The sequence below is a fragment of the Chrysochloris asiatica genome, unplaced genomic scaffold (assembly GCF_000296735.1).
Source record: "Chrysochloris asiatica unplaced genomic scaffold, ChrAsi1.0 scaffold00007, whole genome shotgun sequence".
NCBI lineage: Eukaryota > Metazoa > Chordata > Mammalia > Afrosoricida > Chrysochloridae > Chrysochloris > Chrysochloris asiatica.
In genome coordinates, this window is record NW_006408525.1 from 4,069,241 (window position 1) to 4,096,695 (window position 27,455).

At 41.7% G+C, this 27,455-nt stretch overlaps 1 protein-coding gene across 1 annotated transcript in view; it reads right to left on the bottom strand.

The window, feature by feature from the left end:
- The window catches only part of RFFL (ring finger and FYVE-like domain containing E3 ubiquitin protein ligase), a 107,619-nt gene extending 86,919 nt beyond the window's left edge, over positions 1–20,700 (bottom strand). Inside the window, exon 1 of the mRNA XM_006832321.1 lies at positions 20,540–20,700. The gene's annotated coding sequence lies outside the window, so the exon portion shown is untranslated. The remainder of the gene's footprint in view (positions 1–20,539) is intronic.
- Positions 20,701–27,455: the final 6,755 nt, after the last annotated feature.

Genomic DNA, 27,455 nt, shown 5'->3' on the forward strand with positions numbered 1-27,455 from the left:
AGTCAGTTCCGACTCATAGCAACCCTGTACAGGGTCGCTATGGGTCGGCTCCGACTCGAAGGCACTTAACAACAACAACAACATGCTCCAGTAAAGCTTTATAGCCCTGGAAGCCTTATACAGGGTTGCTCTGAATGGACTCAATAGCAGGAGGTTTGTTTGGGTTTAAGCAAACTCCCTTAATGCCATTTCAACACTGATCTAAGGGAGTTTCCCAAGGGTGTGGCCTGCAATGTCTTTTCGCTCAAAGATAAAAGGAGAGAAAAGTGAGCAGAAACAGAGGCATTGTAGGAAAAACACTGGACTACTAACGTGGAACCGACTCCATGGCACATAACAACAACAACACTAACTGAAAGGTCATCAGTTCAAACCCACCAGTCGCTCCTCATACAGGGTTGCTATGAATCAACCAACTCAACGGCACTTAATATTACCAAGAGCCAGTGGAGTGTGTATGTCCTTTGGACCTGGGGTCCCTGCACTGTGAAGCCCCTAAGTCCAGGGGAAGATTGATACCTAGACACATGGAGATCTCCAAGGAATGCTGGGCCCACAGATGCTGAAAGGAGACAAGGACCTTTCTCCAGAGCTGATAAAGAGAAAGCCTTCCCCAGGAGTCAGCCCTTGGAATTTGGACTTCTCGCCTCCCAAACTGTGAGAGAATACATTTCAGTTTGTTAAAGCCATCCACTTGTATTTCTGTTACAGCATCAGCGCTAGGGAACTAAGACAAACTTTGAATGGCACTGTTCACGGACATCTTAGAAACTCAAGCTCCGTGTCACGGTAAGCATAACCATTGTATAAACTTAGAAACGTTTACAACACTTTGACCCTGCTGTGGCGCCCAAGTACATTATTCTTCTGGTAATTCGTTTTTCTTGTGCCTTACAAAAAAAAGCTTGTCCTTCGCTTTATAAATAATTTCAAAAGCAGTAATTCCTCACATTACTGAGTGCCAACTGAATCACTGATTGTTCTGAAGGAAAAGGAAACCCTTTCTTTTTGTCACTATTCTGTAGCTCTTTTATTTTAAGGCATTTACTGAAACCAAAGGTACACGGTGGTGGTCGTGGTGGGTTGTATGCCGAGTCGGTTCCAACTCATAGCAACCCTGTATAAGGTTTCTGAGGCTGTAAATCTTCATGAGAGCAGAAAGCTTCATCTTTCACCCATGGAGCAGCTGGTAGATTTGAACTGCTGACTTTGTGGTTAGCAGCCCAGCTCGTAATCCACGACGCTACCAGGACTACTAGGTGGCATAAATAGTTCAGTGTTCAACTACTAGAAGAAAGACTAGGGATTTGAATCCACCGAGTATCACCTTTGAAGACAGGCTTGGAGATCTGATCCAAAAGGTCTCAGCCTTGAAGGCAGTACTAGTCTGCACACGCAGCAGGGCAACTTAATGACAACTGACAATAACTAGTAAAAGGGCGGCAGCTGGAATTCACCCAATGCAGCTATTGCTGCTATGTACCATCGAATTCATTTTGATTTATAGCAAACCGATCTAGGGTTTCCAAGGTAGCAAATCATTACGGCAGCAGAAAGTCTGATCTTTCTTCTTCAGAGCAACTGGTGGATTAGAACTGCTGACCTTGAGGTTAACAGCCCAACATGTGACCCACTATGCTACCCAGGCTCCTACCCAGTTGTTAAGTGCCGTCCAATGGGTTCTAATTCATAGTGGCCCTGTACAGGGTTTCCAAGGAACAGCTGGTAGATCTGAACTGTCAATGTTGTGGTTCAAACCGACACTGCCATTGTTGCTAAGTACCGTCAAGTTGGTTCCGAACCACAGTGACCCTGTACAGGGTTTTGGAGGAGCAGCTGGTGAGCTTGAACCCTGACCTTACAGATCAAACCAACTTTGCAGTCCAGGGCATTAACCCACAGCACCACACCAGGGCTCCACTGCAGTAGCACCATAAAGTAAAGACCTGGTGATCTAATTCCATAAAGAAAATTATAAGCCAATAATCCTAAGAACACAAAATGTAAAAATTCTCAACAAAATCCTAGCCAATAGAATTCAACAACATATCCAAAAAATAATGCATCATGACCAAGCAGGATTCTTACCAGTGATGCAAGGATGGTTCAATACTAGAAAAACAATTAACGTAATCCACCTCATAAATTTTTAAAAGGACAAAAACCACATGATTATACCAACTGATACAGAAAAGGCATTTGACAAAATCCAACACACATTTCTGACAAAATCACTCAACAAAGCAGGAACTGAAGGGAAGTTCTTCAACGTAATTGAGATTATATATAAAACCAACAGCCAACATCACCACTCTCAACAGAGAAAAACTGAAAGCATTCCCTTTGCACACAGGAACCAGCCAAGGATGTCCTTTATCACCACTCCTATTCAATATTGTGTTGGTAGGTAGTCTTAGTCAGAGCTATTGTTGTTGTTGTTGTTATGTGCCGTCGAGTCGGTTCCGACCCATAGCGACCCTGTACAGGGTTTCTGAGGGTGTAAATCCTTACGGGAGTAGAAAGCCTCATCTTTCTCCCGCGGAGCAGCTGGTAGTTTCGAACCGCTGACCTTTAGGTTCGCAGCCCGATTCGTAACCACTACGCTACCAGAGCTAGTAGTAGGCAAAATAGGGAGATTAAAGGTATCCAAATTAGCAAAAAAGTAAAACTCTCTCGATTTGCAGATGATATGATCCTACACATAGAAAATCCCAAAGATTCAGTAAAAAAAAAAAAAACTACTGGAACTCACTGGAAGATTCAGTAAAGTGGCAGGGTAAAAGATCAACATATGAAAATCAGCTGGCTTCCAATATACTGATAAAGACAGCTCTGAAGAGGAAATAATGAAAACAATCCCATTTACAATAGCCACCCCAAAGGATGAAATATTTAGGAATAAATCTAGCCACAGAAACAAAAGACCTATACAAAGAAAATTACAAGCCACTAGCACAAGAAACTGAAAGAGATTTATAAAAATGGAAGAATATACCATGCTCCTGAGTAGGAAGACTTAACATTATGAAATGTCAATATTGCCCAAAGCAGTCTACAGATCTAATGCAATCCCAATCTGGATTCCAACAACATTCTTTGAAGAGATGGAAAAAACGATCACGAACATCATATGGAAAGGAAAGAAACCTCTGATAAGCAAAGCACTGTTTAAGAAGAAGAACAAAGTGGGAGGCCTCTCACTTACTGATTTCAAAACTTAACTACATGGCCACAGTGGTCAAAACAGCCTGGTATTGGTACAGTGAAAGATACATGAATCCATGGAACACAATTGAGAACCCAGAAGTAAATCCATCCATATACAGTCAACTGACCTTTGACAAAAAGCCAAAACACATTAAATGGGGAAGAGATAGTCTCTTCAACAAATGGTGCTGGCAAAACTGGGAATCGATTTGCCAAAAATGAAAAAAGACTCATATCTCACATTATATACAAAACCTAGCTCAACATAAATTAAATATCTAAAGAAAGTCCTAGAACTATAAAGATCATCAATGAAAACATAGCAACAAATTTAAGGGCTCTAATACCTGGCATACACAGACTATCAAACATGGCAAAAAACGCACAAATAATAAAAGACAAAATAGGTAAGTGGGACATACTAAAAATTAGAAACTTATCTGCATCAAAAGATTTCACTAAAAGAGTGAAAAGGTAGCCCACAGACTAGGAAACAATTTTTTGCCAACAGCATGTCAAACAAGGGACTAATCTCTAAAATTTACAGGAAATTACAGCACATATACAAGAAACAAATAACCCAATTTAAAAATGGGCACAGGACACGAATAGACACTTCACCAAGGAAGACATTCAGGCAGCCAACAAAGATATGAAGAAATATTCATGACCATTACCCAATGTTGTTGTTAAATGCCATCAAGTCAGTTCCAACCCATAGCAACCCTACATAGTTTCCAAGGAGCAGCTGGTGAGCTTGAACTGCCAACCTTGCAGTTCAAAGTGACTTTGCAGTTCAATGCATTAATTAACCCACAGTGCCACACTAGGATTCTGAATGGGTAAAGGAGGAAATAATGTTAATATGTTTGCCTGTTTTGTGGATATTGGGTTACCCTGCCTACTAGTGTAAAGCAGACATTTAAGTGGGGTAGAAAGGAATACTGGGAAAGATGATTATAGAAAACTTGTAAACCTGTCTTTAGTCTATAACGGATTGGATTATCTAAAAGGGGACTAGAATGTGCACAGGGAAACAGGCTTCTTGTTAAGCCTTTGTGGAGTATGGGGCCTTAGGTAGAATCCTGAGCCCCACCCAGAACCTTCAGAGATGGGACAGGCCCAACTGAAAAGAAACGCAGACCAATCCAGAATGTCTAGAGGAACAGAAGATACTTCTTGAAAGCAGACTGTCTGACTGTGACAATATCAAGTAAGCTGTTTGTCCTGGAACCATCACAGCAAGAAAAGTCAGCCTTTCAGGGTAAACCCCTAAGTCTTATATGCTCTGCTCCCTGGCAACAGTCCTGGTCAACTTGTAAGTGGAAGGGGGGGAAATGCAGCAAAGAAGACATGGACTGAGATTGGTCATATTCCATAGATGCTCGATGACCTTGAGATGAGAGAAAGAAAAGGATGGGCTGGCAGGTTTTAAAGTTCAGGGAGCCAAGGACATATGAACTCCCAAGCCCAAGAACACTGACCTAGCTACTGGGAGCTAGAATTAGAGTGAAGCAGCCAGGTGGTCTGAAGAGGGGGTAGGTGTACAAGAACTCCCAGTCTCCCAGACTGTACCTTTGACCTAGAATTCAACCAAAGCAAGATAAAGAGGAATGATTCAGGAAGCAAGTGTAAATCGCTATAACCTGATCAACTGGAAACTGCTTGAGGATGAAGCTGCCCCAAATTCCAACAGAATACAGAAAGATTCTTTATATCGAGTTCAGGCATATCTCGACAGTACACTGGGTTGAAGAGGATGGGCAACTTAGACTTCAGGTATCAAAACTGAGGGGCTATAAAGGCAAGTGGCTGACTTACAGGCTTTCATGAGGGTGCTTAGTGTCAGAACAAGGGGAGTAAGACAGAAACTCTTTTGATTGGTTTTCCTCTTGTCCTGATGGGTCTGGTGATGAAGGGGATTGGATTTTATGATTCAATTGCGCTAATTGTTATCAGGTCTAATGGCGATTGTCACAAAAGTAAATGCAGAAGAGGTGTGACTAAAGGGGGGAGCAGTTAATCTGTCATTTCAGGAACAGAGGAACCTAGGACCATCATGGAGGAACATGAGATGAGTGAGGAATCCTAACCAGAAAAGCAAACAGGGATGGTGGCAGAAGCAATGGAATAGAGATAGAGCAACAGAGGACTCTAGGCCCATGGACTGAGAAAGGCAGTATACCTGCGAACAGGAAGATGGCTTACAAATTGCCCGTTGGACATTTAAACAAATTTCAATGTGGTATGTGTACATCAAAAACATTTTTTGAAAAGGTAATAGGGGTAAATACTGTTGGGTAAAGGTGCTTGGAGGGGATTATTACAATTTGCTGAAAGCAAGGCTGATAATCTGCCCTGTAAGCGTTCACTGACTCAATACACAATAAAAGCTTTCCATAAAGATCACAGCCACTGAAAATTCTATGGAGATGGAAACCCTGAGACTATGGCCTTAGCCTTAGTCCCTTTGAAGGTCTGGAACTGAACTCACCCCCACAGCTGGCTCAACTTATAGCCAAACAAAAGACAAAAGAGGCATACAAGACAGGGCGAGCAATAATACCAGGGAAGTAGCCACTCCTTAGGACAATCCATGTAAGATCAAAAGGGCAGCATCTGCCCAGGGATAAAGCTCAAAAGGAAGGAATGGATGTGAAAGAAATATGAATGGAAACAGTAAACACAGAAAGGAAGTGGGAAGAATGCTGTTACATTGTTGGGACAGCATTCAAAGTCACACACACAAAAAAGTATATCAACTGTTGAATAGAAAAGCAATTTGCAATGCAACTTTCACTCAAATCACAAGCTAAGAAAGAAAACCTATGGAGGGCAGTCCTGCTCTAATACATAAGGTTGCTATGCATCATAATCAAATCAAATCATAGAGAAACCAAAAAGGTGATGATATACTGGTGAAATCCCACGGATTGAACAGGAATTAGGAGCCCTGGTGGTGTAGTGGCTAAGTGCTCTGTTGCTAACCAAAAGGTCAAACATACCAGTGCCCCCCCAGAGAGAAAGATGTAAGGTTTACAGCCTTGGAAACCCTAGGGGGCAGTTTTCCTCTGTCCCATCCAGAGTACTGATTGATGCTACCGGTTAATGTCTTGGACCACAAGGTGAGCAGTTCAAACCCACTAGCTGCTCCTCAGAAATCTTATACAGGGGTCTCTATGAGTCAGAACTGACTTGATGACATTAACAAAAACAACAAAATGCTGTCACTATGATGAGTCAGAATTATATTGCCGGCACCGGGTTTTTTCAGACTTCACTTCTGGTCTGCACATAATTAACTAGCTAGGGGGTCCTGGATGAGTCAGACTGTACTTTTCTATACCTCCAATTCCTCTTGCAAAACAAGGGCAGTCAGTTACCACCAAGTATAGTCTTCAAATGTTTACTAAGGTGTTACTATAGTTTTATCTCAGAACACTCTGTTAAACATTTTGGAAGGTCTAGGCTAAAATGTCCACCATCATTATCCATGATATGAGTCAGAAGCAACTTGAGGGCACTTTACAACAACAGGCTAAGATCAGTAATCTGCATAATGTACATTAAAACATCAAAACAACTGCAGCAATATATAATCTTGCTAATAATGCCTCTAGAAATGATAAACTCCATTTTCATTTGCTCCCTGATGAAGTCATGCTAAGTAAAAAAAACAAAAAAAATTTAGATAAGCATATTAAATTTTACAGAAAATATATTACAATGCATTTTTATAATACTTGAAGCACTGGTAGCACAGTAAGATAAGCACTAGACTGCTAACCACAAGGTCAGAAGTTCAAACCCACCAGTTATCCTGTGGGAGAAAGATGAGACTTTCTGCTCCCTTGAAGATATAGAGCCTCAGAAACTATACAAGGGTGGAACTGACTAACCTGCAGTGAGATATATACTATGTGTTATTGTTCCTGCGGAACAGCTGGTAGTTTAGAACTGCTGACCGTGAGATTCGCAGCCCGATTCGTAACCATTACACTACCAGAGCTCCTTTGTATTACAATATATAATATCAAATTCAAGTTCTTCTCATTTTAAAAGCCATGTTTAGTTGGAAGAATCAAGTGTAAATTAAAACAGACATAAACATTTAACTACACACTTTGGTTATCAAAACAGAAACTGCTTTCTTAATAGGACAGCCAGAACTCTTATATTTTATAGCAATTCCTCCTCAACAAAACTTGTTGTTAACAGTAGACAACAACCTGAGGTTACCATACATGACAACACCACCCTGAACTCAATATAGTTATACAAGTATTTAAAGTAAAACAAACTTACAAGATGGAATACAGTGAAGCAGAGATATCGATTTATAAGGAAGGAAGTCAACGTTAAAGCAAAAAAAAAAAGGAATAGTGTAAATACAGAACTTCCAAATGTCAAGAAGTCAAGTAGATTTCAAGATAAAACAGATTGTTTTGAATGGTGAAAAGCTTAAAACATTGTAGGGTGACCTCAAAAGAAAATGAATATACCTTCACATCAAAATTAAAAGGAGGAAAATCAGATTAAACATTAACACAACAAAAATTTTAAGAAATGAAAAAAAAAAACCAATGAACAAAATTAACTCAGTGCAGAAAATCACATAGAACAAAGAAAACAGCAGCATCACAAAAAACACACACAGCAAAGTGACAGCAATCAATTCATTTTGTTTTTATTGTTAAGTGCTGTACAGGATTTCCAAGGAGTGGCTGGTGGGTTTGAACTGCCTGTCTTGTGGTTAGCAGTCCAGTGTTTATCCTATAGCATCACACCAGGATATATATAAATAATTACACTAAATGTAAACAGATTAAATGCACCAATCAAGAGACAGTGTAGCAGAATGTATAAGAAAGCAGGATTCCTCAATATGCTGTGTACAAGAGGCATACCTTACACACAAGAAAGAAATCAAACTCAAATAGAACTAAAGAAATGGATAATTTTACAAAAACAATGCAGAGATTTTAATACACCACTTTTGCTGAAACTCAACAAAGACACAGAAGAACTAAACAACACAATCCAAATTTCAACATCATTCTTTAAAGAGATGGAGAAACTAATCACTAACTTTATATGAAAAAGAAAAAGATCCCAGATATGCAAAGCATTATTAAAAAAGAGGAACCAAGTAGGAGGCCTCTCACTTCCCAATCTCAAAACCTACTACACAGCCACAGTACTCTAAACAGCCTGGTACTGGTACAATGAAAGACACATAGATGAATGGAATAGATCAGAAGAATTGAGAACCCAGAAGCAAATCCATCCACCTATGGTCAGTTGATTTTCGACAAAGGGACAAAATGCATTAAAAGGGGGGAAAGGTAGTCTCTTCAACAAATGGTGCAGGCAAAACTGGAAATTCATTTACAGAAAAATGAAACAAGACCCATATCTCACACTATACACAAACATGAACTCAATGTGGATTAAAGACCTAAATGTATAACCTAGAACAATACAAATAATCAGTGAAAAATAGGAACAAATGCAGGAGCTCTAATACATGGCATAAATACACTACTAAACATAACTGAAAACACACAAACAGAAAACAAACTGCAAAGTCACTTTGAACTGCAAGGTCAGTGGCTCAAGTTCACCAGCACCAAGTCAGAAACCTTATACAGGGTTGCTATGGGCCGGAACCGACTCAACAGCACTTAACAGCATGTTCATTGCAGTACTATTCACAATAACAAGAAGATATAGACAGCCTAAATGCCAGTCAACAGAAAGAATGGTTAAACAGATTTTGGTATATACACACACAATGGAACATTACATACCTTAAAGAATATGCACAACCCCTCACAACATGAAGACATTATTCTGAGTACAATCAGTCAATCACAAAAGACCACTGTTGTAAAAAGTTAAGATTTTCTTGCTAAATGAAACATTCTATGATGGAGTCCTGGTGTGCTGCTGTAGGCTAAGTACTGGACAGTTAACCAAATGGAGGGTGGAAACCCTATGCAGGGTTGCTGTGTGTCAAAACCAACTAGACAGCACTTAACAACAAGATGGTTACAGGGTGGATGGGGCGATACAGAAAAAAGATAAAATGAATAGAGATAAATAAATACAGTACATTGATGGTACATGGATTGCCGTCATTGTAATGACACTAAGGGTACATATCATTTGTTGAATGTGGTATTGAGGATCTGTTCTGTAAACTTCCACTCAAATTCACAATAAAAAGTTTAAGGGGAAAAAATAAAAGGACAAATATTGCATGAGACCACTATTGTGAAGTTCAGAAATTTTCTTGCTAAATGAACCATTCTATGATAGTTACAGGGGGCTTGGATAAAGGGGAAAATATAGTGACTAGAGGTCACACTGTTAACCGACAGTGCTTGGAATGGATTGCAATCATTATGACACAAAGTGTATCATTTGTTGAATGTAGGATTGATGATTTGTTCTGTAAACCATTCATTTCACAAAAAGTTTAAAAAAAAATGCTGTGTGCCACTAACTGGTTCCAACTCATAGCAACCCTGTATAGGATTTCCAAGAGCAACTGGTAAGTTTGAATTGCCAACCTAGTGGTTAGCTGTCCAATGCTTACCCTACCATGCCACACTAGTGACCTGTTTTTAGGCTGTGTTTTGTTTCTGAAAAGATAAGATAAGAAAGACTCAAGCTGCATTTGGCAGCATTTCTAAAAACAGTGTAGGTGTGCATAGCCTATATACGTCAAATAAAAAAACCAATCAGATTAATACTGTCAACATATTTTCATTTGCCATATATAATTTTTTATCAAATAAGTGCAATTTAGGGAGTCCCTGAGTGGTGCAAATGGTTAAGTGCTCAACTTTTAGCCCAAAGGTCGTAGTCTTGAAAACCCTGAGGAGCAGTTCTAGTCTGCCTAAGTGAAATCCCCATCAGTCTGGATGATTCACCGCAGAATAACAACGTGCAATTTAGGTATCTGATGAAGGTCATCTGGAGGTGATGCTGCAGAACTGTCATGTTTATGTCACCCATTAGAGGGGTGATTCATTGTCACTGTTCTTGCTGGTCTTTAACTGTGTCAACTGTTCAGAGGGTTGGGAAACACTGAACTGGATATCTTTGGGAGTGAAAGTGATGATTCAGTGTCACCTGAAGGGCCTGATCCAACCATATGGCCAAGGCAGCAGGAAAAGTGAAGCGGCATGTAATTCTCTGAGAACATTCTAATACCCTTCTCCCCCACTCCTCAATAGTAAACATGGCTAAGTTACTTAACTTCTGATAAGGAATGACTATGTACCATTTCACTGTCCATGTTAGGTGGTATTGAATCAGTTCTGACTCACAGCAACCCTAGGCACAACAGAATGAAACTGCACAGTCCTGCGGCATCATCACCACTGCTGTTAGGCTTCAGACCATTACTGCTGCCACTGTGTCAATCCACCTCTCCTTGGTGGTCTTCTTCTTTATCGAGGACCTTCCACTTTACCAAGCATAATGTCCTTCTCCAGGTAGACTGGTCCCTCCCGATAAAACATCAAAAATCTAAGAGATGAAATCTCATTATCCTGACTTCTAAGGAGCATTCCAGCTGTACTTCTTCCAACACAGAATCGTTTGTTTTTCTGGCAGTCCATGGTACTTTCAATATTCTTCTCTAACACCATAATTCAAATGCATCACTTATTCTCTGGTCTTCCTTATTCATTGTCCAACTTTCTCATGCATGCAAGGCTATTGAAAATACCACGCTTAGGTTAGGCTCTCAGTCCTCAAACTGATATCACTGCTCTTGAACACTTTAAAGAGGTCTTGTGCAGCAGATATGCCTAATGCAATGTCTTTTGATTCTTGACTACTGCAAGAATGGCACCTGAATCTAGTAATTTCCAAAAGACAGAAATGTTACTGTTGTGAGGTGCGGTGGAGTTGGTTCCAAATGAGAATCTAAAGGACTAAGAATTTTCCACTGTGAACTGAGGAAATCCCGGTCCTAGCAGCTATTCCTCCCTAGCCCCTTCTCCCTCCTTGATAAAACCAAACTACTAAACTAGTAAAAAAAATGCCTGCCTTGAGCATTATGCTCTTTTAAGATCTACATGGGATTAAATTGACAACAGTAATTGTGAAGATTAGATAGAAAGCTGGGAGGATTTATGTTAATGGAGGAGAAACAACTCAGAAAAAGAGGATGAGAGTGGCAGTAATACTCAAAGAATGCAATCAATGACACAGAATTGTCAATGTAGAAACTACTCAATCAGTGTGCATTTTGCTGTGTGTATTCTCAACAAAAAAAATTTTTTTCTTGCTAAACAATGGCCGGTAATCAGCCAAAACAATTCATCTCTCTTCTGAGGACCATCTTTGACCAAGATCAAGTATGCACCACTTTTAGCTGAACAACTTTTGACCCCCTCCTGCTAAAGCTCCAGAAAGCATTCCGCCTTCCTCCCCCAAATTAGAATGTTCTTTTTGCCCAGCATTTTCACAGAAAGGTTTATATTCTGGTTAATGTACTCCACACAAACCATGTAAAGTAACAATTTAGCATGGTGAAAAGGGGTTTAATCCAACCTAATTACAAGTGGTTATGCACTCATCAATTCAAGGCTTAAGGAAAGGGTAGAAGTCCACACATGACAAGGATTGATTATTTCTCAAGCAGATATCTTACTTATCATAAAAGTAAAAACCACAGGGAGATGCACAGAAAATGTTGGTGGAACACCACACTTTCCTAGTTGAGGATACAATATAATGATATAATGCCACTACTAAATCTGTAAACAGGCGATCAATACTAAGACTGGGAAAGTTACAAAGAAAGATTTTCTACACTGCAAACCAAAAGAGTAAAACAAAAGGGGTAGGACAGGAGGACCTTCCATTTACTTAACAAAAGCTGGGGATTTTCTTCCCTTTCAAGTCTTTTAACTTAATCCAGCAATTGCATATAGACAATGGTGCTGATTGCTAAAGACGTGCAGTTAACTAAGCAGAGGCTGGCAGAACCTCCACTAGGCTAATTTCCTGTAGATTTCAGAATGACTAGACAGTATTTCTTTTAAGAATAAGACAGTTAAAATGTTTCCACAAATCTAACTGGCTCCAAATAGTTCAGATGGACTGAGCCACTTCCGCTCTTAGTATTGGTCTGGTGGAAAGAAAAGGCTGTCCCAGAGATCCCAGCTCACTCAGCCACCCAGACATAATGAAGCCACATCTTTCTATGCCATTCTTGAAATGCCAAGTGAGAAATAAACGAAACATGCAACATCACAGAAGAATAGTTTAAAAAAATCTAACGCAGTAATTCCACAAAGTAAAAAATGCTCAAATTCAGCTCATGGATCACCATGAAAAAAAGCTGCTTAGAGAGGAAAAAAGCTTTGCTGTATCTTTTTATGAGAGGACAACAGAGAAATTACCAGACCAAGGTCATTTTCTATTAAGAAAAAAAAAGATTACAGCATCCTCAGAGATGAAAACCTGAAATCAGCAACCTGTTGAGAATCTCAGAGAATCCTATAGGAAATTAAGTGCGGATTAGGATGTTGTTGTTGTTATGTGCCGTGGAGTCAGTTCCGACTCATAGCAACCCTGTACAGGGTTTCCGAGGCTGTAAATCTTTATGGGAGCAGAAAGACTCATCTTTCTCCCACGGAACAGCTGGTAGCTTCGTGAGAGTCACAGCCCAATTTGTTACCACTACATTACGAAAGCTTGCACCTTGCAGATTAGGATAATTAAATTGTAAAGTCTCCTTGAGGGTTAACTTCTCTTGAAGACTAAAAGCCCGTTCCTAAACGTGAATCGTTCCTAAACGTAAATCGTTCCTAAACGTGAATCGTTCCTAAACGTGAATCGTTCCTAAACGTGAATCGTTCCTAAACGTGAATCGTTCCTAAACGTGAATCGTTCCTAAACGTGAAACGTGTGATGAAAAAACTATGAAACGGATTTACCAGGCCTCACAGCCTTTTCACTTTCACATCAGGTCTGCAAATGCTATGATCTAAAAAGAACAGAACAGCTATTCGGTGAGGGAATTAAATACAGCTTATCAGAGAAAACCACTCCATTTTCTAGACTTTGCAAAAGTTCACATGCTCAGGTAACTATAATATACTTCAGAGTTTGCAAAAATTATACACATTTCCTCAAAAGAGATATAAGAAAAAAATATATATCCTCATGGAGTAAAGGCCAAACATTGTCTCTTCTGAATGCTTAAGTAGTCAATTATGTGCCTTAATACATTAATTCTATAGAGAGCAAGAGACTATTACAGGAAAGTTGAATAAGACATTTAAAAAAAAAAAAGTACCCTGGGGCCTCAGTCCATTCAACTGACAGTAAAAACCACCCCTCAAAAAAGCAGTTTTACAAAAAAGCAGTTTTATGCAACATGTAGTATTTTAATTTCCCAGCTGCCAAAAGAAATATATTAGGAGCCGAAATTAAACTAATTATGTCAGCAGCTCAGTGAACAAAACTTTAATTGTATTACACACCAGTTAGACATTTGCAGAACAATACAAAGGCCCTTAAGGGTTGAAACTTCTTTAGAATATAAATGATTCCCAATCAATATGAAAGAAATTGTCTGCTTAGGTTATAAACATATTCAGCGTTTAGATGTAAAAATTCCACAAACACCATAATTCAATTTAAAAAAAATATTTAAGAAACGGACCTCTAAAAGGGCTTTAAATCGCTGTGATTTACATATGCTGTTCGCATTAATAGGCCCTTGAAGCCAGTATTGTACTAATCAGCATTTTATCATCCTGCCACAAAAGAGCCTATTCGAATACTTAGCTGGGAGACAGCAACCAGCAGCAGCCTCTTTTACCCTGGAGTTCCAGGGGCCTGGGATGTGATTATTACATGATTGGCAAGTACAAAGGAAGGGCAACTTGGAAGAGGGAAAAGGATGAGAGAGAGAGAGACAAAGAAAGAAGATCAAAACGGAAGAAACAAGAGGGGAAGGAAAATGAAGAGAGAAATGGATGTCAGGTGCTACTTAATGGGGACAGCCTCAAAGCCTCCTAACGGGATCTGAGCTCCCGGGCTATCATCCAAACACATAGGGCAGGATATGGAGAGTGTCATTAATTCTGCAGACAGAAACTCTGGAGAACATGCCAACGCCCCACTCTAAAAACATTTTAAAATGTTGCCAATTGTCCTATGGACTCATTCTTCTTACCCATATTCGCTAGTTCTTAATATTAGTCCTCATTCTTTCATACATTTTCTAAAACAGCTGGCTGAGTAGGTATTCCTGGAAAGACAGACAGAAGGCTGGATTTAGAAAAACGTTAAGTGTGCAGAATAAAAATGCGATATGACAAAGGGACAGAGAGAACTTTTGCTGAGTTGCTTACGTGTCTGAAGAATGTTAATTTTAATATTAATTTTATTTCTAATTTTCACATACATATTTCACCCTTTTAATCCATACAGCAATCTTACGAGATACTTTCATTTTGCAGATAAAGAGAATGAGACATGATAGGTTAAGTAACTTACCCAGGTAGCATACACATGAAATGGAGGGGAGAGATTTAAAACCAGGTTGGTCTATATCCTTAACTGCTTGGCTTTTCCCACGTTTAATGTCCCAACCAGAATATATAGTTTTGCAATTTTGTTTTAACTAGAACCTATGACTAAATTTTAGTATTTATTAAGCACCCTATTGTTGTCAATAAGGCCTTGTTGTTAGGTGCCATAAATCCTATCCAGGGTTTCTGAGGAGCAGCTGGGAGGTTTGACCTGTCAACCTCATGGTCCACTGCTCATCCTACAGCCCACACCAAGACTCCTAATAAGAGACTGTTTTTGCTGTTAAGTGCCCTGAGTCAGTTCTGACTCATACTGATCTTGCATAGGGTTTCCGAAGAGTGACTGTTGAGCTTGAACCACCGACCTGTGGTTCTAATTGACCTTGTAGTCCAGCACATTAACTTGCAGGGCCTAACTATGTAAAAATGAGACATCTTTGCTTATTTTCAAATCCTACATGCAGAGAAGTCCCAAGTTTTCTCCCATCCAACACCGATGATTATAACTAGATTCCAGTCTATCAGCTCTCCAGTTGTTTCCACATTATCATTCATTTGTCCACTCATGAGATAAAGGAAACAACTGTCCCCAGCTACCCCTCTCCTTTCCTAACTTGCATCAGGCAAAAACAGTCCCCCTCCCCAGTAAAGTAATTTACATAAAAGTTATAAAAGCTCTTTGTTATCCTTCATGACCAGGAAAAAGGCTAATCTAGCAAATACCCTGAATACCTTTGTTGTTGTTGTTGTTAAGTGCCATGGAGTCAACTCATAGCGACCCCACACTTGGTTTCTGAGGAGCAGCTGGTGGGCTTGAACACATTAACTCACAGTGCCACACCAGGAGTACCTAAGAACAATTGTAAAGGTGTTTCCTCCTGTTGTGCCCAACTCCATGGCATCACAAACACCACCAATTTACAAAGAATTTCAACATAATAGAACATTGGTTCTCCTATCAGACTGCCTATCATAATAATCACTTGGATGTCAGAATCACTTGGGAGAATAGATGCCAGGGAGGGTTTTTAGAGCTTAGGTTCTCAGTCATCACTTATCCACTCAATCAAAATCTCTAGGCAGTGGGGCTGGGAAATCCCTACTTTTCAAAGAATGCCTCCATGACTCAGTTGCAAATTGTCTAATGCTGATATTCAAGGAGTGGCTGGCTTTTGGGAACTCCTAGCAATAAAATCCACTAAAAAGGCTAAAACTGCCTTGAATACAATGTCACCTTCCTTTGATGCTTCAAGAGGCTTTTCAGGATTGCCTAAAGCCTATAGGTCATCATTCACTACCAATCACTGTACCTGCAAAACCAGATAGGAAGGAAGAAAGGGTTAAGGGAAATTTTGTATTAGTTAGAAAACTAGAAAACCCAGCTTTTTGCTTCAGTATCAAATAGCTGGTTTTCCCTCCAGAAGAAATGCAGGTCTTTTTCTTGCTTTGAAAAAAAAAAAAAAGTTTAAAAATTGCTAAGAATGTTTGAAACATGCAATAGGTTTCCCTTTACTTGCTTAGTTAGCTCCTATTCAGAATAGCAGCTAAAATTGCACCAACCTGTAGAATATGCCACTTGAATAGGAGAAAACAAAGGAGGCCCTTCATGATAGGATAAAGGGTAATGGCTTTAAACTACAACCAGACATAACCACTGTCCTGACCTGTTGTTTGTTGTTGGGTGCTGTCCAGTCCATTCCAGACAGTGACCCCAGAGGACAGAGTAAAGTGCCTGACAGGGTTTCCTAGGCTGCAAGCTTTACAGAGGCAGGCCTCAGGTCTTCTCGCCCACAGAATGGCTAAGCAACCTAAGGAGCTCTGGTAGCTTAATGGTTACAGGTGGCTGCTAATCTTAAATTCAGCAGTTTGAAACTACCAGATGTTCCTTGGGAGAAAGATGAGGTTTTCTGCTCCCATAAAGGCCTCAGAAATCCTATGCAGGGTCAATGAGTCAAAACCAACTCCAAGGCACACCACCACCATGGAGTCCTGGTGTGGAACTGCAGGGTAATGCACTGGGGACCACAAGGTCAGTTTGAACCACAATGTTGGTGGTTCAAACTCACCAGCTGCTCCTTGGAAACCTTTCCTTCACACAGGGTCACTACGAGAATTGGAACCAACTCAACGGCACTTAACAACACAACAACAATTTCACCACAGTGCCATTAAAAGCTGTGTCCTGGCCTTAAAACCAAATTCACTGCCATCAAGTCGGGTTCCAACTCATAGCAAGCCTGTATAGGGTTTCCAGGGCTGTAAATGCTTCCAGGAGCAGACAGACCGACCCATCCTTCTCCTGTATAGCGTTTCCAGGGCTGTAAATGCTTCCAGGAGCAGACAGACCGACCCATCCTTCTCCTGTATAGGGTTTCCAGGGCTGTAAATGCTTCCAGGAGCAGACAGACCGACCCATCCTTCTCCCGGACAGCAGTTGATGGTTTTGAACTGCTTACCATTTAGTTAGCATCTAAAACCTTATCCCACAGTTCCACCAGAACTCCTGACACCAACTATTATCCCCTGGAAACAGGGGATGGCTTTCATGTGAAATATAATAGGATAATATCCTATTAACACTGCAACAAGATTTACAATTTTAAAACTTCATGAATAATGTAGTCACAGAACAAAGAAGGAGCCAGGCCATTTCCCTATAGGAGTTTGTGTTTGTACATATGTAATTGGCAAAATCTTTCTTAGATAAACCTAAGCAACCATTACCAAATTAATAACCATTACCCAACAAAAACAATGAGGCAGATCCTCTCTTGACACTTCACCTACAGCAATTTAAACTGCATTCTCATCAAACTCTAAATTATGTTTGATTTTTGGGATTATGAGATTCCAAGATTCAAGAGAAAATCTTTCTTCCCAAAGCAAGAACGCTATAGTCAGTACATGCATGACATGTCTCTAATCATCGTATTAGAAGTCCTGGTGATGCAAAGGTTAAGGTACTCTGCTGCTAACCAAAAGATCAGCAGTTCAAACCTACCAGCCTTTCCAAGGGAGAAAGATGTAGTCGTCAACTTCACTGAAGATTTAGTCTTGGAAACCTATAGGCTTGTCCTATTGGCTCACTATAAATTGGGATTAACCCTAAAGCAGTAGGTTGGGATTTTTGGTTTTAATCTATAATTGGAGTGCTGGTGTGCTGCTGAATAAGGTCAGCTGTTCAAACACATCCAGTTGTTTTCAGAAACCTATACAGAGTGGCTATGTTTCAGAACTAACTCAATGGTACACAACAAAGGGTTACTATAAATCAGAATGGATTTGATGACAGTGGGTAAGAATAAGCATCAGGGTGAAGTTTTTAGTTAAATTAGTCTCTAAAAAAGGAGCCCTAGTGGTGCTGTAGAATAAGCACTGGACTGCTAACCAAAACCCAACAGCTACTCAGAGAAGATGAAGCTTTCTGCTCCTGTAAAGATTCACAGCCTCAGAAACCCTACCTGGGTGGCTGAGTCAGAATCAACTCAACAGGAGTGGGGTTTGGGGGTTTTCCAATCCCTCAGGTTTATGCAGGTATTTGCAGGTGTCCTAGGTATACACATAGGGTGGTTGTACTGAACATCACAATGCAGATGTCATTAGGAAAGATATTAGGCCCTTCTGTTGTTATTGTTGCTGTGTGTTTTATTTTCTTAAGTGCTGGTCACTGAAAATGCCCTTTTCATTGCTATTTTAAGAACCCTGAATGAGGCATCCCTATTATATGGTGCCAGGCAAAGTTATGTCAACTGGCTCAGCCATGTGACAGTTTGGAAGCAAAGTAATTTCTAAGCTTTCTGAGAAAAGCTCTCTCTTTTTGTATATATTAACTTCACAACTTTCCATTCCAATATAAACAGTCAGGTAACAGCTGTCTATTTGATCAATGTAAGTTTTCATAGGCTGGTCATCCTTACCACGTGAGCCCTAGGTTACACTGACATCTTTTGCTACATCAATCATCACAATTGCTGTTGCTGTCAAGTGTCATAGAGTTGGTTCTGACTACTCATAGTGACCCTGTATAGGGTTTCTGAGACTGTAAATCTTTGCAGGAACAAAAAGCCTCATCTTTCCCCCGCTGAGGGGCTGGAGAGCTAGCACCACTGTCCTTGTGGTTAGCAGCACTTTTCTAGAGAGCCACTAGCACTCCATTTGAAAGTACAGTACCCAAATACCCACATTTTCACATGAACAATTTTATAACTTGTACTCCAGAATTAGAAAACAGACTATGAAGTTTCAGAAATATTTGCTGTATCTGTTTTCCTTGAAAGTGAAAGAGAATACAATCAGGGAAGGGAATAAAGACATTGTCAAACCTGAGGTCTCCTGAACAGGAGAGAGATATCACTATTACTGCCACCTCTCAACTCTAGAACTCCATACCAACTCGCCCAACACCATGTCCCCCCACTCCCATTTCTAGAAAAACCAACAGCCTTGGCTACCTCTCAATTGTCATGAGGACCATGTTGTTAACTGCTTTCCAGTCGGTTCCGACCCATAGCAACCCTATATAGGGTTTCCAAGGAGCAGCTGGTGAGCTTGAACCACTGACCTTGTGGTTCAAACTGATTTTGTAAGTCCATCGTATTAACCCACAGAGCTACACCAGGACTCCCATGAGGGCCATGTTGTTGTTAAGCGCTGTCAAGTAAGTTCCGACCCATAGCAACCCTGAATAGATTTCCGAGAAGCAGGTGGTGAGCTTGAACAGCTGACCTTGTGGTTCAAACTGATTTTGCAGTCCACAGCATTAACCTACTGCGCCACACCTAGACACCCGGGAGGACCAGAAGGCTCCTCAAAAGTTTGGATCAACAGTGCAGAGGGCAAGTGTCTTTGTCCTCCCAGTCACCTGTAAAAGGGATGCAGAAGGAAATGACTGCTTTCTGGGAAGGCCACATAGACCTCGGGATGTTTATTCATCAGGTCACTCTGACCTTTAACCAGGGGCAAAATGACTATTGGGGTGGGGGTGGGGCTGTCCTACTTTCAACTAACAATAATCCTTCCTTATGGTAGACTGGGAGGAGCAGGATACTTTTCCAGGAGTAACAATTTTTCCCTCCAGAACAACAAAAAGGAGAAAATACGCTGTTTGCTGTACCTTGTTTTACCAGCCTGAAATCGAGGCTCTGGGGTCCGGGCTAGTCCCACTTCTCCTAACCTGGTCAAACTAGGGCAGACAGCTGGAGAGGCCCCACACTTGCCACTCTTTTGTCATTGCCACTTCGGGGCGACCTTGGTCACACACAACACAGAGGAACAGAGGGGTAACTTCTGAGACCACTTCCCAAACTTTTCCGTTAACCCCCCCAAACTCCAGCAGCCTGCAAGGAGCCTGCAAGGCTCCCAGGAAGTAGGGATGGGCTAGTTACTTGAAAGAGCAAAGCAGGCCTGCGCAGTTCTGCCTCAGTTTCCCCTACCATACAAAGAGGCATCTTTCCCTAGCAAGTCAAGTGGGACTGCCGGTTTGTTAGGGGACTGGAAATAGTTAAGGACACACATCTCCAGTTACTGCCCCCAAGGAGGACTCTCGGAGCGCACTTTAATGGGACAGGTGTGGACTGCCGTGAATGAGGAGTGTTCCAGAGAGGAAGGGGCTTTCCCATTCCACGGAGTCCCATGCCACGCCCGCACAGAAAAGGCGCCCCACACCACAGTCGGGTGGCACCCGGGGCCGAGGCGTACCCTCTTGTCCTCTCGGAACGCAGCCCAGGCCCGACGCCCCACGAATCCCAGCGCCTTCGCCTTCTCACCTGCCGCGGCTGCCCGCCCGGCCCGCACCTGAGAGAGGAGGGGCTGGATCCGGACCGCGGACGCCTCAGGCAGGCGGGATCGGGACTCCGCAGCAGTTGCGTCTCCGGGACCGAGGGGCACTGGGGGGCGGTCGCGACATCATCATAGGCAGCCCCAGGAAGTCGGGCCCCTCACCCATCCCGGACCGACCGGGCTCGGCGTTCCCGCCCCTCACGCGGCCCCGCCCCCGGCGCGACACCACCCCCTCAGGAGCGCGCCTCCGCCGCCGCCGCGCCCGGGTCACCATAGAGAGGAGCAGGCGCGCTGAGGGCTAGAGCGCGCCTCCCGCGCGCGCCCCCTGGCGGAGCCGAGGCTTCCATGGGCCGAGCCGGGCCAAACCTGGACTGGGGCCAGGCGGCGGTGAGATCCTCTAGGCATTAATTGCAGAATTTGGAGAGAGGACACATAATCCAAATTAGTGACCTTAACATCTCTAAATCTTTCTCATAAAAAGTTTAAAGTTGCCTCATTTTCAGATCTCACGGCTCCCCAGGACAATGCTGAATCAGTTCCTAATTTACAAATGTGGAAACCCAACCTCATTACGGTGCTGGATGGTAAACCCTGAATTTATGGTGTGGTGCTGTAGGGTCAACACTGGACTGCGAACCACACGGTCTTTCAGCTCCTTGGAAACCCTATATAGAGTCGCTATGAGTCAGAACCGACTCGATGGCACTTAACAAGGTCGGTTTGAATCCCCAAGTTTGGCAGTTCAAACTCACCAGCCGTTCCTATACAGAGTCGCTATGGGTCGGAACTGACTCAACTCTACAGCACTTAACTAACTCAAGGTGTCACTGCTGTTAAGTATTAGAAGCCAGGTCTATGTCGTCAAAACTCATGCTTGTCCCCACTCTACTGACAGCTTCTTCCTCAACTAGTACCTTCCAGTCTAAACCCCAAGGGATTAGCAATTTTTTTTTTTTTTTAGGAAAGTGAGGAAACCGCTAGAAGGCAGTGCTAGAATGGAAATGGCATTGTGCCAAGATGTTCCCCGAGGTCATTCATTAGTTGTGTGCCTTCCAGCAACGTACTTACCCTCTCTGAACTCCAGTTCCCTTATCCCTAACAGGCAGGTTGGTAAGCACACTAAATGAGCGAGTCAGTGTACATAGTAAACTATGAAGCACCAGGGTAGCACGGAGAATCACAAACCAGTGTGGGATAAGATGCCGACTCATGAAAATGATATAAATTCTAATCCTTCTTCTTACTAGTGTCTAGTGAAATTTAATTTCCTTATGCCTTAGGTTTCTACGGAGACCTCCCAGAGTTCTTCTGAGCAGTTTGTCCTCCTATTTTAAAATAGTAAGGAAACCATATCATAAGGAAAAGTGAAGTTAAAATATCATTTATGTAGATCAGATTCTGTCACTTCACAAGGATTTTTTCTAATTCTCACAACAACCTTGCAAACTGAGTACTGTTATTCCCATTTTGTCAGTGAGGATCTGCACATTAATTGACCTAAAGCTCCACAGAATTAGAAAAAGGAGGATCTGGAATTTGAAACCGGTTCTTTCCATTACCAGGAATATATGGAAAGACAGCCTGAGAGAGAGAGACAGGCTTCCAACATCTGAATTGAAAAAGCTCAACTTTTTCCTACCTGGCTATTTTTGTAACTTTCCTTGATGCAATTCCCTGTGCTCTCTGCTTCTCTCCAGGTCTTTATCTTCCTTCTTGAAGGCATGTATTGTCTCTTTTCCCTCTCTGGATCCTTTTCTCTTGAGAAGCCAGGACCTTGTTCATCCTCTCATATTTCTGAAATGGACTCATGATCTGTGATTAAGGCACAGCATTCTCCACCACATCGCTCCTCCTCCTCAACCCAAGTTAACTGCAGTCACATAAGGTTAATCGTCCAGAACAATGGTGGGGTGAGACCTTTAACAGAGCAGTCTTTCTATAAACGTTGTTTACAAACTGAGAGTTCAGTTTAGAATAGGAATGCACTTAATCTGATAGGACCCAATAATTGGAAGTCTGGATTCATGACATCCTGTGGAAATCATTTTTTCTGGGCCCTCTGGTCCATATTACAGCTAAATCATTGGAATGTTGCTACAGAATGTGCACATCACTGAAACTAGGCATCTCCTCTGAACAGCTCCTACCCACGCTCCTTTCTCCACCTTTAGCATTATCACCATCACTATTTTTCATCTTTATCATGCCCTTCCACAGAGGCACTCAATAATTCACCCATTGTGCAAGTAATCTGAAATCCTTTTCGTTGGGCAATAGTATTTAGTAGTAATAAAACACTAATTTGTCTACCAAGTGACATATTTATAGGAGTTGTTTACTTTGACATATTTTTATTATTTCTACTCATTTGCTAAGTACTTTCCAATACATATTTATGAAGCACATGCCTTTCCCAAACAGTAGTGAAGAAATAAATCATATTATTTCTTTTATTAGCAGCAGCAGGGCTTGTAAAGTCCTAGTACCCTGATTTGTTTTTGTTATTTCTGGTAAGAGCCTGAAGAATTAATGGTGATTGGACACCTACTGTGTGTCAGACTCTCTGTGAAATGCACTTTACATAAATTATGTTTCATTCCCTCTGAGACATATTTTATCAATAAAGAAAATGCCATAACCTTGCAACATAGATTTTACCAATGAGACAATGACATTACCTTATCCAAGTAACCCAGCCAGAGTAAGCCTGGTGGGGTTTTGAACCTACATCTTTTCCCCGATTCCAAAATCCTGAATTGTCATTCCACTCCAGCAGCTTCCCCTGGCTACTCTAGACCTGATAAAACCCGTCACTGTTGATTCTGATTATTAACAATCCTGTAAGACAGAGTAGAACTGCCACCGACCTTTCAGTTAGTAGTCGAGTACTTAACCACTAGGGCACTAGGCTGGTAACTATAAGGTCAACAGTTCAAATCCACCAGCCACCCTCAGAAACCCCATGCAAGGTTGCTATGAGTTGAAACCAACTGAACAGCACATAACAGTGTCCCTGTACTTAAGACAAGGAGCTCTGGTAGCATAGTGGGTACAAGTCAGGCTGCTAATCTCACGGTCAGCAGCTGGAAACTACCAGCAAGTTCCATAGGAAAGAGATGAGGCTTTCTGCTCCTGTGAAGATTTATAGCCTCAGAATCCCTATACAGGATCACTATGCATAGGAACTGACTCCACAGCACAATACCACCACCACACCTAAGAAATCCCACTACCATCAAATCAATTCCAATATGTAGCAACCATATAGGGCTGCTCTCCAGGGTTTCTAAGGCTATACATATTTACAAAAGTAGATTGCTTCATCTTTCTCCTGTGGAGTGGTTGGTGGGTTTGAACCACCAAACTTTTGATTAACTGTCCAATGCTTAATCCACTGCACCCTTAGCTCCTTCCCCCCAAAAAAACCCACTGCCACTGAGTCAATTCCAACTCATATAGACCCTACAAACAGTTTCTAAGATTATGAATATGAGAGCAGACAGTTACATCTTTCTCTTGAAGACTGGCTAGTAGGTTTGAACTACCAACCTTGAAATTAGCAGCCCAATGCCTAATCCATAGTGCCACCAAGGCTCGTTTAAGAATCCCTGACCTCATACTCAACGGCACTTAACAACAGACCTGATAAATTCTGTAAAACATGGGGTGTTTATTTCTGAAAGAGGCTGGATAACCCCAGAATGGAGACTGAGCTAAGCACACATACGATGCTAACTAGTTTTTCTATTGGACAGGACTACAAGGAAATACTAAGAAATCAGCAGTAAGATTTTTTTCCAAAGAGAAAGGCCAGTACAGAGTTCTACCCACCCCCTAGACACACAATTGGCTACATAATCTGTAGAGTCCAATGCAAAATGCAGTATCCCCTGTTCAAAAAGCGTCATGAATGTCAAGACAGAGACAGCAAACAGCACATTAAGCATTAGGTCCTTTGAGCACAAGGCGCTATTGGACAGAACCTTGTATCTCCCAGGTATTGAAAGCCTCCAGGTAAGATAATGGGAGATTGAGTGTCTATTATATTCCTGGAAAAGTATTCAATGCTTTGCATAAGTTATACAACCCTAAAACAACTCTGTAAGGCAGGTATAATTTTACAGTGAATGAAATTTAATTCTCTAAGTTGTTCATCCAAGGTTATACAACAATATCAGAGCCCAAACCAAATTAGTTGGGATGTAAAAAAACATGTTCCTGGATTTTGTATCTCTTTCCACACAGGCCTGTCTTCTGGCAAAACCCAGAAACTACAAAGTAGAAGCCATAGAAAAGTTAGGATTCAAGGGCCACACTTGCGCAGTGACTGAGGTACAGGGGTACCAGGAGGATGGGTCTCCTGTTGGCTAGCAGGGTGAACTCCATCCATGGCAATGGACAGAGTCCTGGACTCTCTTTCCAGGACTTACAGAAAAACAAATGAGGTCTTTAACTTGTAAGTAGGTAACTACTGAGAACCCAAAGCATCTTAATGATACAATAGTGGAAACAGCCCCAGTCAAGTCTAGGATGATGGCTATGGTCACTTCAGTTCAATGAAATACTGGAAGCTAGTCTACCTATTACAACAGGACAAGAAAAAATTCAGAAAAGCACCTTTTGGGGGGTAACTTTTCACAAATAATATACCTAGCTCTAATTGAGGTTTCCTGCATTCTCTAATGCCCATTCCCAACAGAGTTGTAGTTATAACTCAACCTGGTACAACTCCATGCCAGAACACAGCAAAAACCTAGTTAGACAGACAGGCATTCAACTCCCTTCACTCCTCCTGACTCACATCTCAGGGAAGCACAGACCCTTTTATTTTTCATTCAGCGTTATTGCCCACTAAACCTCCAGTTCTCTTTTATACTAATGATATCTCTGTTCTCCAAGTGTTTTTCATTCTCTTCTAACTTCCCCGGGGGAAATCGGAAAGCACTGATAAGGTGGATCTGTGATCCAGCTTTTTATGGTGAGCTAAGCTTATCTAGGAAAAATGTGAAAAGGTTTTATTGAAACATTTACATATTCACAGCCAAAGGCAGCAAGAGGATGGGGAGGAGTGGGGTTTGGAATCAAGATTTGAGATTGGATTCTATGGTGTCTTTCTCCTCACTGAGATCTCATTTACAATCTGCAAAAAGGAGTAAGACTGTCCTAAAGTCTAAAGGAGATGTATACACATAACTTGTCTTAGGGAGTAGGGCAGACATTTGGTGGGTACCCACCCAATGTCCAATTCCTCAACACACTCCCTTACTCCTTTGTTGTTGTTGTTGTTAAGTGCCATCGAGTTGATTCTGACCCATAGCGACTCTGTACAGGGTTTCCGAGGCTGTAAATCTTTACAGGAGCAGAAAGCCTCATCTTTCTCCCACAGAACAGCTGGTAGTTTCGAACTGCTGACCTTGAGATTCGCAGCCCAATTCTAAACTACGCTACCAGAGCTCCCTTCCTTTGTAGTAGAAACCCCATTTTCTTTCAATGGCCACACCTTGTGCTTGAGGAAAGGTCAGTCCTCGTCCCAGTTCCAGGGTGATTTTCTGATTGCTTGGAGTCAATCACAGTCATCCCATTTCCCTTGCCAGTTACTTACTACTCATTTAGACATGGACACAAGGAGTATTTACACCAATGAGATATTAAGGAAGCCTGCTTTGAATGAGCACGATGTTCTGAGTTTTCCTTGTTCTGAAAGGGACACAACAAAGAAGGAACTTCTCTTCTCTCTTCGTAGATTTTCATGCGTAGGCTGATGCCAGGCTCTGATGTGGGTTAACTGGCTTTTTAAGATAAGCCAATTTAAAAAGAGAACAAAGAAGCATGAGACTCCAAGCCTCCTGACAGTGAGCTACTGAATTCACCAGCCCTGGACTTCGTGTTATAGGAGGTAACAAAAATCCCTTTTGTTTAAGCTGGAGTCAGGTTTTGTTACTTGCAACAGGGAGCAGCATTAATAATACCTGTACCACCTTTTGCCTTAGAGTCTTTGGGGTTCAAGTGTCTGACTGAAGGTCATTTGGAGCATCAAGAGCTAGCAAATAGGAGGGATTCAACATTCAATTTGTCTGATGTCAAATGTAATATGTTAGTCCTCTGTGGAAAAACTCTGGGGGCTTGATGGCTATCTAGGTCGAGAGAAAAACATTTGTGCACATCTTCGTTGCCATCTTTAAAATGCATTAAGGCCTACCCATTCATATATTTAACATTTACTGAGCTCCCATAATGTAGAATGCACCAGAGAATTGGCATGAGCCTTTAAAGCAGTTCTCATGCTAATGGGCAGATAGGAAAGTGACTAGTTTAAGTACAAGTGAGCATTATTATAAACATCCATCTAGAGATAGTTGAGGCATAAAAAAAGATGTCAAGATGGGTGTATACCAGGCATCTTGGGGGTGGGTGGGTAGAGGCAGTTCCATAAGTAAAGAGAGCAAAAAGGCACACAGTCAGCCTGGCCCAGGGCCTGCTGGGAGACCAAGCATGGCGTGTCTACAATGGGGCATACAGTGGTAGCCTATGGGCAGGCTCTAGTCCAGGCCTCAGAACAAGGTCAAAGGAGGAAGGAAGGAATAAGAGGAGTGATCCTGCAGGACGCTGTGTGGTCTGCAATAGAAGTAAATGGAGCACCCTCCTGAGACTCCAGTGGCCACCTGGATTAAAGCTGTGGATGGAGTCACTCAACAGAAACAGAACTGTGCAGATTAGAACAACAAAGGCAGTATGGGGGCAGAAAGGGCCTGATCTGGAAACCAGGACTTCCGGTTCCAATCCCTGTTCTGCCACTGGCACTGTTAATAGCCCTCTTGGGTTCCATTTCCTTCTCTGTTAAATGATAGGATGGGTCAGGTGACCTTTATAGGCCTTTCAAACTCCAATATGCTAGGGTTCTGA